General features: G+C 45.3%; 1 long non-coding RNA gene and 1 pseudogene across 2 annotated transcripts; both read left to right on the top strand.

The window, feature by feature from the left end:
- The first annotated feature begins 3,535 nt into the window (after nt 1-3,535).
- LOC125083574 (uncharacterized) lies at nt 3,536-9,555 on the top strand. 2 transcript variants are annotated; one of them, XR_007122309.1, is made up of 4 exons: nt 3,536-3,748; nt 5,111-5,176; nt 6,757-6,800; nt 9,413-9,555. It is a non-coding gene; the product is annotated as an uncharacterized LOC125083574 (long non-coding RNA). The 2 variants fall into 2 exon arrangements; XR_007122308.1 differs by lacking the exon at nt 6,757-6,800.
- Nucleotides 9,556-10,334: 779 nt separating this feature from the next.
- On the top strand, nt 10,335-10,459 carry LOC125084120 (uncharacterized; annotated as a pseudogene).
- The last annotated feature ends 6,883 nt before the right edge of the window (nt 10,460-17,342 follow it).

Consider the following 17,342-nt stretch of genomic DNA (forward strand, 5'->3'; position numbering starts at 1 on the left):
TCTGCCTTCGGCTCAGATCATGATCCCAGAGTCCTGGGACTGAGTCCCGCATGGGAGCCTGCTTCTCCCTCTCCCTCTGCCACTCCCCCTGCTTGTGCTCTCTCTCTCTCTCTCTCTGTCAGATAAATAAATAAGTAATAAAAATTAAAAGACATAGCTTAAAATTCTGCCCTGTTTATATTCAGGAAGTTGTGAGCTTTAAAAACAAATAAATAATAGCCAAAGTATTTAGGAAATGTATCTAACTATAGGGTTTATAATATTGCTGACTCTCACTCATAGTGGCTTGTTTCCTTGTAGTTTGATAATCGCTGATTGCAAGCTCATGCTTGTTAATTAACTTAATTTATTTGTGAGAGAGAGAGAGAGAGAGCGCGCATGCACGCGAGCAGGGAGGGGGGTGTGGCGACAGGGGGGAGGGGTAGAGGGAGACAAAGAGAGAATCTTAAGCAGGCTCTGTGGTCAGCACAGAGCCAGAGGTGGGGCTTGATCTCAAGACCCTGAGATCATAACCCAAGCAGAAACCACGTGTCAGATGCTTAACTGACTGAGCCACCCAGGTGCCCCATGTTTTGTTGATTTGAATCTGAGAGAATCCTGGGGGCCTAAGTTGAAGGTGCCTTCCTCCTGAGATGCACTTATTTCAGCCTGGGGCTGTTATTAACCTGGAGCTACTTCAACCACCTGTAAGGGACCCTGGCTCCGTGTACGAGTCTCATGCTGAGTTTTCTCACCTCGCCTCTGCCCGTGACTTAATTTGCCTATCATGGCACTTATTTCAACATTCAGCATAATTTTCCCATTAACCTGTTATTCACCACTCTAATGCTTTAGTTTCAGTTCCGCCTTGTGTTTTTCCTGGCAGAAGATGTTGCGTGGAGATTTTCCTTACTTCCTAACAAACCCAGCAATGCATTAAAAAGGCTAGTTTATTTATTTTGTTTTGTTTTAATAATTCGTGCGGAATCTAGTTGAATTTTAGTGGGAGGGCCTTTCAGAGCACTAGTTCACCATCTCGCCAAAAGTGGAAATCCCAGGATGCTACTATTATCCCCATTTTATAGATGAGGAAACTGAGGCTCAGAACACTGAACGTCTTGCTCAAGACTACACAGCCATCCAGTGGCAGAGTCAAGACTAGAAGCCATCCTCTCTGACTCCAGACCCCGAGCGTGAGTATTTGATTTGACCACAGGTCTGCCGGTTCTCCAAAGGAAAAGAAATGTATTTACAGGGTTGTCACCCTGGAGCAGGAGGTGCAGCCCAAGCCAACACTCTGGGATGAGCTCCCAAGCTTCTGCTTGGGAAAGAATGAAGAGACCCTGTCTGGCTCAGAGTGGGTGGGCCCCAGCCATCCAGCACCATCACTCAGCCTGCTGCTCCCACCCTGGGAAGGGAGCCAGCAGGCACTTCCTGCACTCGGGTTGCCATGACAACCGGTCATCCTAGATCTCGAGATGCAAAAGCCACAGGCAGCAAGTGAATGGTTTCTGAATCTTGAGACCTCATTACAGGTAGATCTTCTGCAGCCTTGAGGGGCAGTGTGAGGGGGGCTCAGATAATTTGTGTGGAACAGTAATGTTCAAACAAGCCACTCACCAGCCCACACACCAGTTATGGGGGCCGCAGAGCCCCAAGCCCAAGCAAGTCTAGAAACAGGCTGGGGTCCCAAACAATACCAGGTTCCCCTTTCTCATTCAACAGCAGTCCCCTCACATACCCCTCAGCCAGACACTGGGGCCCCTGTGATAAACGAGGACTCCTGCCCTCAGTGAGCCATCTGTCTAGTGGTCTAGTGCAAGGGCCAGACAAGCCTTAACAACCCATCATAACCAGGGGACAAGGGAGCACAGCGGTCACAAGAGTACAGGAAAGGGCTTCTTTCCAGGAACACGTCCCTGAGCAGAAGGATGCATTTGAGCCGGGCCTCAAACGGTGATGAGAAGCCAGCCCTGGAGAGAAAGGAGGGAAGGACACATGGCGGGCAGAGGAAATCACGTGCAATGGTTTCAGAATCACGCAAGAGCAAAGTGACTTTGGGGAAGCCAGGCGAGGAAAGCAGGGAAGGCGGCCGCAGAGGGGGGACAGGCCAGAGCCTGAAGACCTTGAGCGAGATGCTGTGGACTCTGGCTTTATCCTGGGAGCAACCGGCAGCCCTTAAAGAGTTTTATGAGGCTATGACAGGGCCCAACTGTCATCACACTATGAAGGATGGATAGGAGCTGAGGACGAGACTGCAGGGATGAGGGGGAAGGGGACAGATCTGAGAGATGTTTAGAAGGGTAAATCAACAGGATGTGGTGAGAGATTGTACGTGAGGAGCGTGAAAAAGATGGGAGCATTAACCAGGAGACGAAGGGAACGCAGGAGCAGGGGTGGGAACAAGGGAGGGGCGGCCATAGCGGGCCTTGGCTGGGTCATGTGGAGGTGACCAATTTTCCTCATAAAGATCCCGGTGGTTGAGCTCCCTAGAGTGTGATATCCAGGACATTTCCTCTCCAGGTCAATGGAGAAAAAAAAAATGTTTCAGAGCCTTCTTCAGCCTGGAGGCTTCCAGCAGACTTTAGCCACCAGGTGGGGAGCTCCAGCTGCTGTTCTGCTCCCACCGTCTTCCCCACACACCCCTGCTTTGAACTGCAGCAGTCCTGGTGTCCTCCAGCCCTGGCAAGGGGCTTTCTGGGGAGCTGGTGTCTCCCACTGCTGGGCCAATGGGCGCATCTCCCAGGCCGGTGGGGCCAAATTTCTGTTTTGTGCCTTGTTTCCTTCTGGTTATGTACTTGTCACAGTTGTGTGGGTGGCTGCTTGGTGGTGCAGACGGGGCATCTGTTAATAAGGAGTGAGTTGTCTAGAAGTCAAGGTGATGACTGCAGGTCTGAGAAAGGCGGCTCTGGAGTCAGACAGAACTATGGGCAAATCCTGGCTCTACCCGAATTGGCTGTTTCTGTGGGCAATGTCTCCCCCACTTAATGGGATCCACAGATACTCCACGTCCTCACACATCCTGCTCACACTTCTCTCTCCCTCGAACCCCCTCACAGGTTCACAGTCATCTGCTGTTCATGCTTCCCTCTCCTCCCTCACCCCCCTCTGGGCAAGGCCACACTCCCTCCTCCTCCCTCCGAATGACCCCGGTAGGGAGTCATCTCAGGCTCCTGAGGGAATCCTTTGGGGACCAGTGGCCTCTTCACTCTCCTCCCTTCATCTCCAGCCCCCAGTTTGATCTCCAAGCAGGTGCCGGGCCTGGCCATCAGCGACCAGAGGTTTGTGTACTTGACCCTGCCTCTGGACTTGAGGGCACCACCCCGCCTCCGGGGACGCTGACCGAGGCGAGGGGGGTGGATTTGGCAACGCGACTGGGGCCCCAAGACTGGTGTCTGTCTCTGCTGCTCTTATTCCCTCTTCCAGCAGTGCCCCCCACCACACCGCCCCCCAACACTCCCCGAGCAGGAGGAGGGAGGTACGGCGCGCCCAGGAGTCTGGGAAAGGGGCGGGGCCAGGCGCTCGGAGGCAAACCCCGCCCTTTGGGCCGGGACAGCCCAGACCCCCTTCCCGGAAGGTCCCGCGGAACCACGGGTCGGGGGGGCTCGCAGGCCGGGCGCCCTTGCAGAGTCTGGGCGCCCCGGGCCTGACCCGCGCCCTGCCTGCTGGGGCCACCCCTCGGCCGGGGCAGGCTCCCAGACCCAGCACCCGCTTCCTCCCCGGGGCGGAGCCGGGCGGCCGCAAGCCAAGCGCCGTAAAATTTAAAGAGGTGAGAGAGACGCTGCGCAGAAACCTCAGCAGCGCGGGGAAATGAAATAAGGCCTCCCTTCGGGGAGCCCGCCCCCGCCCGCGCGGCCCGGACCCCGGGTCGCCCCGCAGGGTCCAGGTGCGGGCCCGGCGCCCAGCAGCCCCTCCTCGGGCCTGGGGCCCTCCCTCGGGCCCCTCCCAGCGTGGGAGAGAGAGGCCAGGCACCCAGGGATCCGGACCCCAACAACCTGCCGAGGGTCCCAGGTTAGGGCCCCGGCTGGCTCCTGCCCTTCGTCCGCCCCGGGGCGGAGAGCGTCCCCTCCCGCACGTGAAAGAGCGGACTCCGAAGCCCCCCCCCCCCAGCCCCCACTTGTCCTTCCTCAGGTGTCGGGCGGTGCTTCTGGTTCCCGCTGCCCCTCCCTCACCGCGCCGTCTGAGCCCCCCCCCCAAGCCCGTGCAACCCCCCGCGTTCCCCCATGATGGATGGAGCCTTCGGGGAGCCGGCGCGGGCGGGCTGGGCTCAGGCGGAAATGAAGAGGATAAGATCTGCGAGCCGAGTCGCCCGTGACACCGTGATATCCGCCTTGCTCGCTGCTCTCGGGGTGATGGATGGGGCGGAGCACCCCCACCCCCAGCCGCGCGGGCGGTGCGGCCAAGGGTCCCCGCCCCGCAGCCCCGGAACCCCGCCCCCCACGACCGAGCGCGGACACACACACACACACACACCCCACGTCGCCCCTCCCCAAAACACCGCACTGCGGCCACTCTCGCGACGGACCGATCCCCTCCCTCCCTACACACCACGCCCACGTCTCTGGCGCTGCCCCACACTCATTCAGAGGCTGTCCCTCTTCCCCTAATACACTTGGGAGCGACCCTTCCCCTGGCACTCGCAAGAACAAGACTAGCTTGAGCGCGAACTACACCGTACACATTTGCCCATCCAGCTGCCTCTTGCCTGCGCTCATATACACACATGCAGGCAGACTGTACCCACTGGTCCCCAACACGGTTTTTCAGGAGTCTCCTGGACCACTCAGAAAAAAGATAGGACCACTGTGAGACTCAGCCCTGGGGTGGTGGGGGGAGTCTCGGGGTCAGGACAGCAGTTGCTGCTTGCGTCCATCATCTTGTTTGGCCACTGATCAGGTCAGGCTCGGCATGGACAGGCAGTGGGCAGCGCTAGTATGGTCCAAACAGGCCTCACTGTCTGTGTTGCCATGGTTACCAACCTCTAGCACTATCACACAGGAACATCATCGTTACCATGGTTACAGGCACGCATCCCCCTCCACCAAGTGCCATTTGCTTGTCGTCCCCATTACCTTTTATTCGTCCAGTCATTCGTGTATTCATTCACTCATCCCCTTGCTTTGCTCATCAGCTGGGGGTAGTGAGATGAGCCAGTCGAAGCCTGCTTTGGGGAGTGCACTGCGAGTGGGGGAGACAGGTAAGCAACCATTGGCGTTGTACATTCGGCAGAGCCCTGAAGAACAATTAGGACTTGCCTCATAGATGTTTTGGTGGAAGGGATACTCTGGGGACACCTGGCAGGAAGGCAACAATAAGAACATGAGGGCGGATGTTGGCGAGGATGTGGAGGAAGGGGAACCCTCCTGTAATGGTGGGAATGCAAGCTGGTGCAGCCACTCTGGAAAACAGCATGGAGGTTCCTCAAAAAGTTGAAAATAGAGCTACCCTACGACCCACCAATTGCACTACTGGGTATTTACCCTAAAGATACGAATGTAGTGATCCGAAGGGGCACGTGCACCCCAATGTTTATAGCAGCAATATCCACCATAGCCAAACTATGGAAAGAACCTAGATGTCCATCAACAGATGAATGGATAAAGAAGATGTGGTGTATACACACAATGGAATACTATGCAGCCATCAAAATAAATGAAATCTTGCCATTTGCAACGTGGTTGGAACTAGAGGGTGTTATGCGGAGTGAAGTAAGTCAATCAGAGAAAGACAATGATCACATGATCTCTCTGATATAAGGAATTTGAGAGGCAGGGCAGGTGGTTGTAGAGGGTAAGGAAGGAAAAAATGAAACAAGATGGGATCAGGAGGGAGACAAACCATAATAGACTCCTAATCTCTCGAAACAAGAGGGTTGCTGCGGGATGGGGGATAGGGATGGGGTGGCCGGGTGATGGACATTGGGGAGGGTATGTGCTATGGTGAGTGCTGTGAAGTAGGTAAGCCTGACGATTCACAGACCTGTACCCCTGAGACAAATAATACATTATATGTTAAAAAAAAAAACAAACAGGGGCACTTGGGTGGCTCAGTGGGTTAAGCCGCTGCCTTCGGCTCAGGTCATGATCCCAGGTCCTGGGTTCAAGCCCCACATCGGGCTCTCTGCTCAGCAGGGAGCCTGCTTCCTCCTCTCTCTCTGTCTGCCTCTCTGCCTACTTGTGATTTCTCTCTGTCAAATAAATAAATAAAATCTTTAAAAAAATAAATAAATAAAATTTAAAAAAAAAAAAAAACAAAAAAAAAAAACCATGAGGGCACCAACAGCATCACCGCCCCCAAGTGGTGCTCCGTGTGCTTGGATAAGAGTAGACGCTAGCGTGTCACTAAAGCAGGTGTGAGGACAGAAGGCTGGTTACGGCCACACTACTGAGGATCTTTAATGACCCAAGATTTCCCATGCTACGGCTCTGGGAGTCTGACAGACCTGGGTTCGAATCCTGAATTTGCCACCCCCTAGTTTAGGTACTTTAGGCACACCACTTCTGCACAGTGTCTGGCATTTAGTAAGTGCCGGGGAAGCAGTTGTTTTTTTATTGTTATTTTTAACCCCGCAAGAGCTTTGGAGAGTCAGCAACATTAACACTTTTGGCCTCTAGGGGGAGCTCAAGCTCCTCTCTCCCTGATGTGCTTCCTAATGCTAAATTCCAGAAGAACCAGGGCGGCTGGTTAAGGCCAAGGGTATTATTGGAGGATGAAGTCTGGAAATGGGGCGTTCCTAGAAACTAGTCCCCCTATGTGTGTCCTCTCCTTTGTCCACAGGCTGTCTCTCAAAGGGAAGGAGTCCCTACCCAGGCACATGGCAGGTGGGTATAAGCTTGGGTCCTGCTCACCTGAGCTAGGGATTCCACGCAGTGGTTTGAACCCAAGGCCTTAGATGATTATGCTTTAACTAGGGTTTCCCATCAGAACCAACCGGCAGGCTTTTTTTTGAAATGTGAATGGCTGGAAAATTCTGACTCAGCAGGTTTGGGTTTGATTCCTGAAGGAAGCTCCTTGGGGATTCTAATGGGCTCCCTGGTTAATTTCCCAGATATCCTGGCTGCTTATGCCCTGGGGACCAGCACAGAGTAGACACCTTTGGTACTGTCTGTGCTACTTCTCTTCCTTCTCAAGGACACTGTCTGCATCCCCAGAATTCTGCATATGTATAGCTATGGCCAGAACTGCCATTTTCTTCCAGTTGACCGCTTCGTAAAAGGGCAACTGACCCAGGCAGGATATGCCAACCGGAATCCTTCCTTTAGATGTTTAGAAATTAATTTATTAAAATGTTAAACATAAAATATTTCACACATATGGAAGAATAGGGGATAATATAATAAAATCCTTCTGTTCATCACCCCTATTTAGCAACTGTGAACATTTTGCCATATTACTTCTGTCTGATTTTGCTCTCATCCTGATTCCTTTTCATTACTCTTTTCACTGGCACTAACTCACAGGTAACTCTAAGCTGGTGTGTGTCCTGCCTATCCACATTTTGATACGTTCACTATGTAGCTATCCATAAAAATATAGTATTATTTTGTACATATTTAATTTTTTTTAAAGATTTTATTTATTTCTTTGACAGAGATCACAAGTAGGCAGAGAGGCAGACAGAGAGAGAGAGAGAGGAGGAAGCAGGCTCCCTGCTGAGCAGAGAGCCCGATGCAGCACTCGATCCCAGGACCCTGGGATCATGACCTGAGCCAAAGGCAGAGGCCTTAACCCACTGAGCCACCCAGGCACCCATACATGTTTAATTTTTAAATGAGCAGTTAAGCCTGCTACTGTGTACATATTTACATGAATGGGATCACTCTCCATTGTTTCATTCAAGATTATTTTCCCAAGATTTGTTCATGTTGCTACATGTAGCCCAGGTTCATTCCTTTTACCTGAGGAGGAGTAGCCCATTGCACAAAAACACCACACTGTCTTAATTTCCTCTGCTGTTGGTAGACAAACAGATTGTTGCTGAATTTTGTTGCAACTGTAGACGAGCCTCCAATGAGCTGCTTCCAGGCTGTCTCCTTATGTCTAGATGCAAAATGTTTCTGGGGCGTAATACCAAGGGGAGGAATTGCTGGGTCCCGGGATGTGTATATTGTCAAGCTGTATTTCCAAATTGGTCTCCAAAGTATTTGCACTAATTTGCCCTCCCACCAGCAATGTGCAAGAGTCTTCATTTCTCCACATTCTTGCTAATAATACTTGGTACTGCCAGACTTTTAAATTTTTGCCCATATGATTGGTGTGATCTGGTATCTTATTGTTGACCTGTGTGTGTGTGTGTGTGTTTTCACAATTATGAGTGAAGTTGGGCATCTTTTTAATTTTGCATGGGAAATTCCATTTCCTCTCTTGCGTATTTGTTGTTCATATCCTTTGTTCACTCTTCTGCTGGTTGTTTGCCTTTAACTTATTGAAGTTCGTTACGTAATCTGAACATTAATCCTTTACAGTTTTTTACTTTGAGAATGTTTTCTCTTATTTGTGGTTTTAGAATTTTTTTCATTGAGGACATCTTTCTTTACCGTGCTTTTGGCACAGTAATAGACAAACCAATGAAGCAGAAAGGAGAGTCAAATTTATCAGTCTTTTCCTTCATGGTTGGTGTTTCCTCCCTTCTTTCTCTCTGTCTTTCCCATGTTCAAGAAATCCTTCCCTAAACAAAAACATAAGATATTCTCTGAAATAATTCTTCGAATTATTTGAAAGTGTTTGCTCTTTTACATTTAGGACCTCAAGTCACCTAGGTTTTTATATATGGCCTTCCATATTTTTTTTAAGATTATGTATTTATTTATTTGACAGACAGAGATCACAGGTAGGCAGAGAGGCAGACAGAGAGAGAGGGCAAAGCAGGCTCCCCAGTGAGCAGAGAGCCCGACGTGGGGCTCAATCCTGGGACCCTGGGATCATGACCTGAGCTGAAGGCACAGGCTTTAACCCACTGAGCTACCCAGGTGCCCCATATATATTATTTTATATTGGCTCCCACAGAGATGGCCAGTTGTCCCAGCGCCGTATGCTACATAGTTCGCCACTGCCCTCACTGACTTGTGAAGCTATCCTTGTCATATCGGGACTTCCAATATTTGTATAATTCTGCGTCTGGGCTATGTTTCTTGTTCTGGTGATCTATTCGTTTATCCCTGTGCCACTCCACACAGTTTAGGTGATCATATCTGTATAAGAAATCTTGACATATGGCAGATATGACCGAGACTGGCTAGCTTTTCACAATACCTGCTTCTTCTTGTTCTTGGGACCACAGCTGGGCTCTGTCTCCCAGCCTCCCTGGCAGTAGGTGTGGCCCCATGAGTGAGTTCTGGCCAGTGATGTGAATGGAAACAATGTATACCATGTCTAGGCATTGCCTACAAAAACTTCCATGCATGATCCTTCACTCTCTTTCCTTTCCCACCAGCGTGATGCAAACATGCATGGTGCCTTGAAAGGTGGGAACCAAAAATGGAAGAAGAAGGGGTCTACACCTGCCCACTGGTCAGGAACACCCATTTTGGATTTATAGAAGCCAGAAATAAACTTTTATCATGTTGGAGTCATAGAGATGTTGAGGTTTGTTTGTTTCAGCTACTGATCACCCTACTACGGTAGGGCTAAGTATCTCCCTATCCTCCTGTCCCTCCCTAAAATAGTCTCAGATATTCTTGGTCCTTATCGTCATAGGAATTTTAAGATTTGTTTACCAAGTTTCTTCAGAAAACTTTGCTGTGCCTTTGGTTGGAATTCCATTTAATTTCTTCTTCTTTTTTTTTTTTTAAGATTTTTTATTTATTTGACAGAGCGAGAGAGCACAAGCAGGGGGAGCAGCTGGTAGAGAGAGAAAGAGAGAAGTAGGCTTCCTGCTGAGCAAGGAGCCCAACGTGGAACTCAATCCCAGGACCCTGGGATCACAACCTGAGCCAAAGGCAGACACTTAACCGATGGAGCCACCCAGGTGCCCTCCATTTAATTTCTATATTAATATGTGGAGGCTCACTCTCTTTACAACACTGAGCCTTTCCATTGGTAAACATAACTGATTTATTTACATATTATTTTTAGATGTTATTAGATCTTATTTGATTCAATCTTATTAGATCAATAAAGATACAGAATTCATTTTTACATAGGTCTTGTGTATCATCTGTTACATTTAATCACAGTTATGTTGATTCTGTTGCCATCGTAAATGAAATCTTTTTCTTTTTCGTACTCTGTGTCCTAATTTGTTGCTGCCGTTGCATAGAAGCCCCAGTGGTTTTTGAATATTTTTCTTGTATCTGGCAACCTTGATAAAGTCTCTTTTAGTTCTAATGTTGTCTATTTTTTGGATTTTCTGCATAAGCTTTGCGCAGTGGCAGTATCGTAGCCAATGAGGTTTATCTGAGGCGCAATTATTGCTAAATGGATTTTCTACATAAAAAATCATATAAAAGATGTTTTTACTTGCTATTCCCACTGCCTAGAACTACTTTATCCCACCTGGTTCACTCCTTCATGACCTTCATGCCCTTTTCAAATATCATTGAATCAGTGAGACCTTCCCTAACCTGTACAAAATAACACATGCATACACATACACACAGCTTTCTTTACCCCACATCCCCTACATTATTTATTTTTTTTTAGCACAGACATATTATAAATTATTGGTTTGTTTTTGTCTGCCTCTTGGACTACAATATAAGCCCTATAAGAGCAGAAACTTCATTTTGCTTGCTTTTGTATCATCCCGTGTTTAGCTAAATAGATACATTTTTATTTTTATTATTTAAAAAAATTAGAGAAAGGTTTTAAGATTGTATTTATTTTTAGGGGCGCCTGGGTGGCTCAGTGGGTTAAAGCCTCTGCCTTCGGCTCAGGTCATGATCTCAGGGTCCTGGGATGGAGCCCCGCATTGGGCTCTCTGCTCAGCAGGGAGCCTGCTTCTCCCCCAACCCCCCTCTGCCTGCCTCTCTGCCTACTTGTGATTTCTGTCTGTCAAATAAATAAATAAAATCTTTTTAAAAATTGTATTTATTTTTAGAAGAGTTTACTTATTTATTTAAAAATTTGTTTATTTACTTGAGAGAGAGCATGAGTGAGCAGGGGAAGAGGGAGAGGTGTTTTTTTTAGATGTTTTATTTATTTATTTGAGAGATAGAGCAAGCGAGTAGAGGGAGGAGCAGAGGGAGAAGGACAAGTGGGGCCTGACATGGGGTTCGACCTTACTACCTTGAGATGATGACCTGAGCTGAACCCAAGAGTTGGACCCTTAACTTACTGAGTCACCCAGGTGCCCCTAGATTTTCTTTTATTTTTTTTAAGATTTTATTTATTTATTTGACAGAGAGAGAGAGATCACAAGTAAGCAGAGAGGCAGACAGAGAGATAGAGGATAGCAGGCTCCCTGCTGAGCAGAGAGCCTGATGCGGAGCTTGATCCCAGGACCCTGAGACAGCCAGAGCATTGGTGATATAGTGATTAGCATAGCTGCCTTCCAGGACCCTGAGACCGTGACCTGAGCTGAAGGTAGAGGCTTAACCCACTGAGCCACCAAGGAGCCCCTAGATTTTATTTTTTTAAGTAAGATCTACACCCAACGTGGGGCTTAAACCTACAACCCTGAGACTGAGAGTCACATGTTCTACTGACTGAGCCAGCCAGGTGCTCCTTAATAGATATATTTTGTAAAAAATAAATAGTGTCAAATCTAATCTTACCTTTGTTATCGTTCTTCCATGTATTTTTTCTTTTCTTTTTTTTTTATTTTTTAAAGATTTTATTTATTTATTTTTTTATAAAGAGAGTGAGAGGGAGAGTGAGCACAAGCCAGGGGAGAGGCTGAAGGAGAGAGAGAAGCAGACTCCCCGCTGAGCAGGGAGCCCGATGTGGGGCTCAATCCCAAGACCCCGAGTTCATGACCTGAGCCAAAGGCAGATGCTTAACCAACTGAACCAGCTAGCCACCCCTTCTTTTTTTTTTTAAAGCCAATATTTTTTAAAAGGCAAATTCTTTTTTTTATTGCAATTTTGTCCAGTTTATTTTATTTTTTTTAAGGTTTTATTTATTTATTTGATAGAGATACAGTGAGAGAGGGAACACAAGCAGGGGGATTGGGAGAGGGAGAAGCAGGCTTCCCGTGGAGCAGGAGGCCCAATGCGGGGCTCCATCCCAGGACCCTGGGATCATGACCTGAGCTGAAGGGAGAGGCTTAACCCACTGAGCCACCCAGGCACCCCAAAAGGCAAATTCTTTAGAGTAGTTTTGTGTTCACAACAAAATTAGGAGTAAGGTACAGAGATTTTCCTTATGCTCCTTCCCCCCACACATATATAGCCTCCCCTTATTAATATTTATTCACGAGAATGGTACCTTTTTTTTAACCAAAGGTGAAACTACTTTGACACATTATAGTCATCCAAAGTCTGTAGATTACCTTAGGGTTCACTGTTGGTGTTGGACATTCTGTGGGTTTGGACCAATGTAGAATGACCTATGGCCATTATTGTAATAGCGTACAGAGTATTTTTACTGCCCTAAAAATCTCTCCACCCCACCCCTGGAATCCACTCTTTTTTTTTTTTTTTTTTGTCTACATAGTTTTCTCTTTCCAGAATTTCACATAATTGGAATCAAAGAGTATGTAACCTTCTCAGATTGGCTTCGTTTACCTAACAATATGCATTTATACTTTCTCCATGACGTTTCATGGTTTGATAATTCATTTCTTTTTAGCGCTGGGTATTGTTCCATTGTCTGGATGTATCTTTGTTTATTTTTTTTTGAAGATTTTATTTATTTACAGCTTGTTTTGTTTTTTTTTTAATTTATTTGTCAGGGAGAGAGAGCGCGCATTCGCACAAGCAGGGGCAGCGGCAGGCAGAGGGAGAAGCAGGCTCCCCACTGAGCAAAGAGCCTGATTCAGGACTCCACCGCAGGACCACTGAGATCATGACCCACCAAAGGCAGATGCTCAACCAACTGAGCCACCCAGGTGCCCCTTGCTACATTTTATAAAGGATTTTTGCATCTATGTTCTTAAGTGAAGCTGGCTTATCATTTTTCCTTCTCATACTCTTTTTTCCAATTCTAGTATTAAAGTTATCTTGGCCACAGAAAAGGAGAGAGAGGTGAAGCTTTATTCTCTTTCTGTGCATGAAACAGTTCAAGACAGGCATTATCTGTTTCTTGAAATTTTGGTAAAACTCATCTGGAAAATATCCAAGTTCTGATGTTTTTATTTTAGGTCAAATTCTTAAGTGGTTATAGGTCTATTTGTTTTTGCTGTTTTTTTTCTGAAGCTAATATTGATCAGTTTTAGGTTTATAAAGCAGTTGTCTATTCCATACAACTTTAAAATGTATTAGCATAGAGTCATTCGAAGCATTTCTTTATGATCCTTTTCCTCTCCATTGTGTCTGTACTTATGTCTCTCTCTAAAATTTTCTTTTTTCCCTTCATAAACCTTAACATTATCTATTAGTCTTTTCAAAGAGTTAACTTTTGATTTTGTTGTGAACTTCTGTTTTTTTGTTCTAGTTAATTTTTTTAAATCTACTTGAGTTGAAAATTTGGTTCAAGTTATTTTGAGGCTGTAATTTTCTCTCCAATATCCACTTTGACACTATCTACAAGTTTTGGCATGTAGAGTTTTAGTTGTTCCTTTATAAATATTTGGGGTTTTTTTTCAGTTATAAATATGTAAAGTTGATGTTATAAACTCTTCTTTAATCCATTAATTATTTAGAGATGTTTTCCCACTCCAGCTCTCCTTTATTATTAAATTCTAATTTCACGAGTTCTGTGGGATAGTATTTCTTCATTATGTTTTGAGTCTTCTTTTATGTGATAGAATAGGTTGAGGGCACCTGGGTGGCTCAGTGGGTTAAAGCCTCCACCTTCGGCTCAGGTCATGATCCCAGGGTCCTGGAATCAAGCCCCACATTGGGCTCTCTGCTCAGCAGGGAGCCTGCTTCCTCCTCTCTCTCTCTGCCTACTTGTGATCTCCATCTGTCAAATAAATAAATAAAATCTTAAAAAAAGAGAATAGGTTGATATTTATAAGCATTCCATATATACATGAGGAGAATATATATTCTCCATTTGCTACATACAGAATTCTACAGGAGTTCTTTATATAACTGATAGTTAATACTGTAGTCTCTGATGTCTTCTTTATCCTTACTAGTTTTTTTTTTTCTTATTCCATCTCAAACATGTTAAAATCTAGTATAACTGGGGATTTGTCAATTTCTGCTTAATGCATTTTAGGCTATATCAAGTTCAGTGTTATCTTCTCCTGGGAAGTTCACCCACTTTTCTTAATCCTCTTTTCTTTAAAAAAAAAAATCCTCTTTTCTTTAAAACCTACTTCATTTAGTATGAACATTGTTATACCAGCTGCCTTTTGGTTGGTATCTACTTATTACTGTATATTTCTGTCTATGCATTTACTATTACCTATTTCATTTTTTAAGGTATAAATAGGATATGTAGCTGAATTTGTTTAAAGATTTTTTTTTTTCATTTTAGAGAAAACACATGTGAGTGGGGAGAGGGGCAGAAGGAGAGAGAATCCCAAGCAGACTCTGAGCTTAGTGCTGAGCCTGCAAGGGGGCTTGATCTCACGCCCCTGAGATCATGACCTGAGCAGAAATCAAAAGTCAGACACTTAACCAACTGAGCCACCCAGGTGTCCCAGATATGTAGCTGAATTTTCAAACAAATCTGAAAAACTGTATCTTTTAATGGGTGAATTTAATGTATTTACATTTATTGTGATTATCATTTTATTTATAATTATTTCTAACATCTATTTTGTATGCTTGCTTCAGCAGCACATATACTAAAACATCTATTTTGTGTCTGTATGTGTCTCTTCGCTGAGTTTTTTTCTTTGTCTTTCCTTTCTTCCTGCCTTCCATTGAATTAATCATTTTCTGTTTTCCTTTTAATTGGCTCAGAAGTTATCATATTCTCTTTCTCTTACCTGAGTAGTTATCCTTATGTCTTTTTTTAAAGATTTTTATTTATTTATTTGACAGACAGAGATCACAAGTAGGCAGAGAGGCAGGCAGGGGGGCGGTGGGGGAGAAGCAGGCTCCCTGCTGAGCAGAGAGCCCAATGCAGGGCTCGATCCAGGACTCTGAGATCATGACCTGAGCCGAAGGCAGAGACTCAACCCACTGAACCACCCAGGTGCCCCTATCCCTACATCTTAACATAAGTAATTGATGTAACAAAGTCAGGAGTTAATAATCAATATCTCTATCATTGTTCATAACAATGTAAGGAATAAGATATTTAATTTATATATCAACCCCATCATCTATTTTTTTATTGTCTAGCATTTAATGTCACCTTATTCTTAACTCTCTCATTAGTTAGTTAGCTGTGTTTTATAACTAAGGCTTACTATATTTTATCAAATCTAAAATGTCATCAATTGTAAGAAACACTATTTTTTTATGTACCTCTAAGAAAAAGGAGGAATGACATCAGCAAAAATGGCAATTTTAAGGACCTCTGAAAATTCCCTCCTCCATAAAAGTAATGAAAACACTGGCAAAAATTGTCAGAAACAACTATTTTTAGAACTTGGGAAATTAACCAAAGACTTGCAGCAATCTGGGAAACATTTATTATTATTTTCTTAAGCCAATGGCTGCATCTCAGTAAGAACAGCAAGCTTTATGGCATTTTAACTTTCGCTGTTCTCATCTCCCTGGCTCTGCTCTAGCTAGCCCTTTCCCTGTGACTATGGTAAATGCCCCTTCAAAGTCCCATTCCCAGAAAAGACTCAAATTACTACACTCAGAAATTAGAGTGCGCTCTACTGACCTTGCAGAAATAAAAAAGATTATAAAGGAATGCTACAAATTAAATAATCTAGAAGAAATGGACACATTTCTAGAAACATATAAACTATTGAAACTGGCTTTTTGTTTTTGTTTCTTTAGTGAGGGAGAGAGGAAATCTTAAGCAGGCTCCAAGCCCAGCACAGAACCCAACGCAAGCTTCCATCTCACAACCCTGAGATCATGACCGGAACCAAAATCCAGAGTCAGACGTTTAACCAGCTGAACCACCCCTGTGCCACAGGCTTGTTTGTTTGTTTGTTTGTTTGTTTTTTAAGTTGAATAACTGAATAGACCTGTAACAAGTAAACAGGCTGAATTAGTAATCAGAAACTTTCCACAAAGAAAAGCCTAGGAGCAGATGGTGTCACCAGTGAATTCAACCGAATTTTTAAAAAATATTTTATTTATTTATTTGACAAAGATCACAGGTAGGCATAGAAGCAGGTGGAGAGAGAGGGGGAAGCAGGCTCCCTTCTGAGCAGAGAGCCCAATGCAGGGCTCGATCCCAGGGTCCTAGGATCATGACCCGAGCTGAAGGCAGAGGCTTAACCCACTGAGCCACCCAGGCACTCTTCAACCAAATTTTTTTAAATTTTTATTTTTATTTTTTAAAATATTTTATTTATTTATTTGACAGAGAGAGACACAGCAAGAGAGGGAACACAAGCAGGGGAACAGCAGAGGGAGAGGGAGAAGCAGGCTTCCCGCCGAGCAAGGAACCCGATGCGGGGCTTGATCTCAGGACTCTGGGACCATGACCTGAGCTGAAGGCAGACGCTTAACAACTGAGCCACCCAGGTGCCGCTCAACCAAATTTTTAAAGAAAAGTTAACATAAATCCTTCACAAACTTTCCAAAAAAAAAAAAAGAAAGAGAGAGAGAAAATGTTTCTTGCTCATTCTGTGAAGCTAGTGTTATCATATCAAAACCAAATAAAAACATCACATGAAAAGAAAAGCTATAGACAAATATCCCTTATGCATATACATATAAAAAATCCTTAATAAAATGCTAGGAGACCAAATTCATCAACTTGAAAATTATGTATGCCAAGTAGGATTTGTTGTAGGAAAACAGACAGGTTCAACATATGAAAACCAGTCAGTGTTACAGTCCATGTTGATGGAATTAAGGACAAAAGCCGCATGATCCTCTGGACATCTTGGCCTCTGTCATCACCATATTTGACCACAAAGACCATCACAGAATAAGCGCAGCTAACACATCCCCACCTCCACGTTCCTCTTTTAGACAACTCTACTCAGGGAAGAGATTCTGCGATAGGTAGTTCTTAGTTTAACCAAGTTAACAACAGAACGTTCCAGCACAGGGAATGCATCGGCTCTGCAGCTTGTAAGTTTACAAGTTATAATTTCTTTTACTTTTTAATTTAAATTCAATTAGCCAAGACATAATACATCCTTAGTTTCAGATGTAGCGTTCAGTAATCTATCAGTTGCGTATAACACCCAGTGCTCATCGCATCACATGCCCTCCTTCATGCCTGTC

This window comes from Lutra lutra, chromosome 13, assembly GCF_902655055.1.
Source record: "Lutra lutra chromosome 13, mLutLut1.2, whole genome shotgun sequence".
NCBI lineage: Eukaryota > Metazoa > Chordata > Mammalia > Carnivora > Mustelidae > Lutra > Lutra lutra.